At 37.5% G+C, this 6,358-nt stretch overlaps 1 protein-coding gene across 2 annotated transcripts in view; it reads left to right on the top strand.

The window, feature by feature from the left end:
- Nucleotides 1-2,619: 2,619 nt before the first annotated feature.
- LOC149068460 (uncharacterized) overlaps nt 2,620-6,358 on the top strand; it is a 28,976-nt gene continuing 25,237 nt past the window's right edge. Inside the window, exon 1 of one of the 2 annotated variants that reach the window (XR_016195249.1) lies at nt 2,620-2,775. The gene's annotated coding sequence lies outside the window, so the exon portion shown is untranslated. The remainder of the gene's footprint in view (nt 2,776-6,358) is intronic. The other variant, XM_089251959.1, reaches the window with a different exon arrangement.

Genomic DNA, 6,358 nt, shown 5'->3' with positions numbered 1-6,358 from the left:
TTTGTATTAAAAGTAAACAATATCTAAGGTAGAATATATAATGTGAATATTTTTCTAGGCACCATTTATCTGAAAGGTCCAAATTTTTCGTTTTTGAAAAAGACCAGATTTTTACCTTTTTTCTAGTTCAGTGTTACCCAAAGTGGGTGATGGAATGGTCCGGGGAGGGGGGCGATAGAAGCTACGGATTTAACATAGGATCCTAAGGGTTCACTTGATTTAGGGCGCGATGCGATAAAAAAAATTCTGAAGAACGGGCGATGTGTAAGGAAAAGTTTGGAAACTACGTTCTAGTCTTTTAAAAGCATTCCAAAATATTTTTTCCCATTGACTGCTTTATAGAATTTCCTGGGCCGGCTTCAGCAGGAACCACTGAACTCACATAGCTACAATATTATCTACAGATACCTCATTTTTGGTCAATCACCATCGTTGGTTACCTTTTTTTCTGATACATTGTCGAGTTCGTTTGCAATCTAGATCTGGTAGCGTTTTTCTTTCTTTTGCTTCTGCGGTGGATCAAACTACAGTCAATCTTATTATCCATAAAGATCTGAACATTCTATATAAGTTCGTCCCTACTCTGTTAAAACTTGGCTAACTCGGTGCCTTCTTAATCAACCGGGCACGCCTCGAGGCCTTAGGTGCAGAGACATTAGATACTAATGACAATTAGATCTGGGTACAATTTTTAAAAATAAGTTGCAAATTGAAAGGTAGGTATTTTTTAGCTGGGGGGGGGGGGGGGATGTCAATTTGCCTCCCAGGATTGTGATTTCGAAGGATGACAAAAGAATCTTTCCAGAGGAATTTTGAGTAATTAACCTTCAAATAAACAAATTTATTTAATAACATACACACACAAAGGTATTTTCTTTCGATATTTTAATTTTTTTACAAAAATATTTCAAATTTTTCAATCATCTTTTGGGGAGTACGGTCTTCCTAGACTCTTACCTGCGTAAGCCTCAGCAGTCTATGTTGTTGGTAAAAATACTCTGGGCTTACTTTGATTGAGGAATTTTTTGCGACATCTTTCAAAAACTACTTTAACGTGAACTCTTGTTTGGAATATTAGTTTCTCTGGATTTGAGATTTCAATATTGTTGCCGCGGCCATATCATATGCCTCTCATCTTGTGTCAAAGAGTAATTCCAAGATACTTTAATTTCCAATATGATCTTATGAGGATTTTCTACTGAATGGTTGCATAGGCGGAGATAGACTTGGAAGCCTGGGGGGGGGGCACGATGATGTCAATTCATATATGCATCATGGCCCCCACATAGTGGGGGGCTGACAGGGCTCTAGCCTTGGGGCCCGGGACGGTTATCATTTTTTTTACTTTTTCACGATATAAATTAACTACAGAAAGGGCCCGCAAAAGATCCCAGCCTAGGGGCCCGGCTACAGGATGTGGGCCATGATATGCATATATACATTAGATCAGCCAACTTCACCTTTGACGCTGGGGAGGGGGGCCGGCGGCGGCAATGCCCCCCCCCCCCGTATCTCCGCCCTTGAATGGTTGATGCTGGGAAAAACTTCTTACTTTAAACAAAAAAATACAATTCGATAACTTTTTGTGGTGCCTCTTTTGTCTTGATGCCCTAAGCACGTGTGTATTTTGCTTAATGGTTAATTCAGCCCTGAAAAAGCCTCATTAGTGGTAATGTAGCACTTCTGGATGCCCTACTTATTATTGCGAAATATAACGTAGATTATTAGTATGCCACTGTAGAGAAGAAGATGGAGGAACAGGTGATCCGTAAAGAAAAACTTTATTTCTCTACGTTATGCATCGGGTTGCAACCGAGGACAACGTCTTAGATATCTAGGCTTTATGTCTTGGCGCCCAATAAAGGCAACTAAATTCCGTTTTTTCACCAGTTTGAGCTGAAAAATGATTTCAATCCTTGATTTCAATAGCGAACAAAAATTTTAATTTTTGTCAGTCAACTTTGTTGAAAAAACGGGACATTTTTGCGAAGAATAAAATCGTGTAAAAATAGAGTAGTTATGGTCACCAAAGTGATGGGATCGATCGGCAAAAAAAAAGACAATGACGTAGGGTGACCATACGTCCCGTATTTCCCGGGACAGTCCCAGTATTTGCTGTATTTTTGACCGTTCCGACTTTTTGGCAAAAGTGTCCCGGTTTTTCCCGTATTTTGCACGAAGTCTACTTGTATTTTTATTCTTTATTGAAGTCAAAGATTGAAATTATTTTTCAACTCATAAATTATATTGTGATGATTACAACTATAAATGAGAATATTAATCCCCACATTTGTCTTGGAGAACGTGTTGTTTTTCGTGGAATTCATTTTAATCCACTGCAATTTGCAGTAATGCTTCATTTCCCGCCATTATGATTTTTCCGTAATTTCAACAATATTTGGCAACTTTGCACGCGTGATTTGCGCATTTTTTTGGCGTCATTTTTGGCGATAATTGGCGATGTCCCGTATTTGGAATCCCAATTTCCCGTATTTCTCTCGAGGAAATATGGTCACTCTACAATGACGTCACAATTAAGAAAAATTTTATAAAATAACAACCACTACAAACTTCCATTCTTTCCTAATATTGGGAACAAATGCAGTCACAGTCGTCAATATTCATCCTTCGTGTTGACATGCAACCCAAAAAAGAAGGAAGAGAAGAGATCGTGCTCTCGTCGATCTTGAATAGTCATCAAGGGATGTGATTAGGGTTTCATCTTGCGTGCAATTCACCAATTTCTCGGACGGACTCATTCGTATTCAATTGCAGGTCAGTACATGTATAGTAATTTGACCTCATCCTCCAGCTCAATCCTGGAAAACAGTGGAATAGGCCATACTATACATGTTATGTATAGTAGGGCCTATTTTGTGGAAATTTGTTTGTTTACATAAGTTGTTAATGAAAAAAAAATTATTATTCAATCAAAATTATTTAATAATGTTTATTTGCCTTCAACCTCAGGGCCTGGGCCCTGGACACTAGAAGAATTGCTACTGATCAAAATGACGAGAGGTTCATTTTTACTACATGACACAAATCTTCGTAAATTTTATCATGTTTTAATGCACATTTGAGTGTGGCCGGCGCGGAACATATTAAGACTACAGTTGCATTTGCACATCATGCTCTTTCTAAATCTTTCAACACAAGTGTTACGTTACAAATGCATTTTCCTCTTACCTATTGAAAATTTAGCACTTTTAATGTATGTTACTGTATAGCTGAATCTGATATCACTGTCCTTTTCCTGATACCATGTTGATTGTTGTTGTTATTAGCAAAATTCTGATTTCTAAATAAATAATGGGAACAGCTGTAGTATAGTCCAGGAATTCTTGACCTATGGGTCACCGGGGTTTCCAAGATGGGTCGTTTATATCAATTAACAGCCAGGTACTCTTGAGTTATGAGTCCAGATCAAGGTTCGCGATCGCCATTGTGCCAAATCGTGATATTTCATTTGGCGAATAAATAAAAGATCGAATTTGCAAAATCATGAGTGTCCATTGGGCTTCTTGATGGTCAAATTGGCCATTTGATGCTTGTTTAAAAATATGGAAGTGAAATTTTTGTTGGCCAATCCTGAACAATATTCAGCTCTTTTTGGGACGGTTTAATAGGAGGGTTGGGGAAGTTGACAGCGGCGATTAACCTCGTCTGGAACTGTGACTAGTTGACTGCACCCTCAAGAGCCTACATGCATAAAACAACTTATTTCCCCTTTACTCTCGAGGATAGTCCTTCCTTTAGCAGAGATGCCAACATGTGTCAAATACCCGGAATTTCTGAAGGGGATGCATAAAATTGTTTTCACACGTCCTATGGGATGCATTCTTTCCTTGTTCCAAGAAAGAAAAACTATAGAAAGAAGAAACTCCCCCCCCCCCTATTTCTACCGTTTTCATGATCATGCGACCTTGAAAACCAGTCTTACTATTTTGAAGTACAGATGAACCATTTCACTGTATTGTATTCACATAATCTATCGGTCATTGAAGAATAAGATGACTAGGTATCCAGTTGTGTCCCTGAATCAGGGGCTGTATAACAAATTTTCCAATTTCAGATATTTTTTCCCCCTGCAGGTTACATATAAAATTGTGCTTTCACGGTTATCTACTTGCATTCAAAGACAGAAATTGCTTTGTTCCTACAAGATTGGGAATGCTTGTTTTTTAGAAAATCGTAAATGTTTGAACCACCCATTCAAATTGTAAAAACATTTCTGAGATCGTTGTTGAGGGGGACCGAATCTGTAAAACTCTACATTAAATATCCACAGTTTTGCTATCTAGCCGCTATGCTGTCATTACCACTTCACATCGCGAAAATCAAATTGTGTATGCAGAATGATTCTTGAGGGGCGCAAGGATTTCATCCACAGAAATTTTGGGTCGCTGACTCTCAAAAAGAATTTCAAATCAACAGATTGTGTAAGAATGCATTTATGTTTTAGATATTTTAATTTTCTGAAAAAATATTTAAAATTTTTTTAATTTTTGATCTTAGGGGGTGGGTCCTCATGCCCGCCTCGGATTTTGCACAGATATGTATGCAATACATTTCAAATCCATACATTTGCAATTTGGAGTATAGATGACACCCTACTGAGTACAAAACATGCCAAACACTGGACACACACAATTATGTTTCACCTACAGAAATTGGACATAGCTCCCCATATTCAGGTCTGAAAATATTGCGGCAGTGAGTAGATCAGAATTGTGTAGACCATCAGGGAAGGAAAAGAAAATCATTCCACCAGGAAATCGCTTTGCAAAAATTAATATGATTAGGGAATCACACAAGATAAACTTCAGAACCTCATTTGCGCTAAATTCAATCAGATTATATTATTGAGAGAGTTTTTCCGTAGAGCGCAAGCTTTCTCTACTAGTAGCAGTGGCGGCTCATGGTTGTATATTTTTTGGGGGGGGGGGCATGCGGATTTCCAAAAATATACTGCCATCTATTGATAAGATATCTGAAATTGGAAAATTTGTTATACAGCGCCGGATTCAGGGATGCAACTGGATCCCTCGTCACCTTATTCTTCAATAACCGGTAGATTATGTGAATACAATACAGTGAAATGGTTCATCTATACTTCAAAGTAGTAAGACTGGTTTTCAAGGTTGCACGATCATGAAAACGGTAGAAAGAGGGGGGGGGAGTTTCTTCTTTCTTGGAACTAGGAAAGAATGCATCCCATAGGACGTGTGAAAACAATTTTATATGCACCCCCCCCCCCCCCTCCGAAATTCTGGGTATTTGATGCATGTTGGCATCTCTGCTAAAGGAAGGACTATCCTTGAGTAAAGGGGAAATAAGTTGTTTTATGCATGTAGGCTCTTGAGGGTGTGGTCAACTAGTCACGGTTCCAGACAAGGTTAATCGCCGCTGTCAACTTCCCCAATAATATGTACTCAAGTACATGCAGGGGGCTGTAACTAAGATTTTTGCTGTCCCCACCAATTTAAAACTCTATAATTTTATACAATGGTGTGTTCTGTGTTTCTTCCCCTAAATTTTTCAGTCCGGGGCAATAACCTTCTCTGCTCCCGCCCCTCTAGTTCTGGCATTGAGTACATATTTACTATTTACAGTTAGTAAAGTACTGCGCTACATTCGATAATTTTTGTTTATCAAATTATTTTTCACATTATCTAAATATCTTTGCAGTACAAAAATAATAATGCTCTATCAATATGTTAACATTATAACAATATTAGCATAAATAATTTGCGTAGTGAGCTCAATTGATATTTTAACAATGTTGAAAATCATCATTTAGGTTCAACAGTTAACATCGCCACAATGGTTTCTTGCAAATTGCGAAAATTCATACTCTTCTTATTCTTAATTTGAAAAGATTTATATTTTAATGATAAAGTTCTAAGTATATAAAAATTATTTTTTATATTCAAATATATTATTTTCTTGTATTCTAATTTAAAAAGTACAAAAAATACAACAGATTTAAAAGATAGCTGACAGATGGCAGCATCACCATCCACAGCGAGTTTTTTGCCCGACCAAAACGAGCGTGATAACTTATGTTAACTATTCCATATTTCTTCCTTTTCGTGTTTCTCAGTAAGAAAGTATCTCGTTTGGCCGGAAGACGGAAAGCGCCTAAAGAGGAAAGAAGAACATGTATCTCTCCGTCAAACTTTGACCTGTACTTTACAGGACACTTTTTTTTTATCAGTGCTTTCCAAAAATATTGCTTTTCTAATTCAACTAATTCATTTCAAAGCAAAGAAATTCGATGGTATTTAGTTGGTACGAAATCGATTTGAATTATTAAATTAATGACTTGAAATTTTCAAGGGGGCATGCACCATCT

Source organism: Pholcus phalangioides, unplaced genomic scaffold (assembly GCF_987345545.1).
Source record: "Pholcus phalangioides strain wild (caught in Gottingen) unplaced genomic scaffold, Ppha-v1.0 ptg000027l_1, whole genome shotgun sequence".
In the NCBI taxonomy this organism is placed as follows: Eukaryota; Metazoa; Arthropoda; class Arachnida; order Araneae; family Pholcidae; genus Pholcus; species Pholcus phalangioides.
Note: the sequence above shows the minus strand (reverse complement) of the source record. Positions and strands in the feature narration are given on the sequence as shown.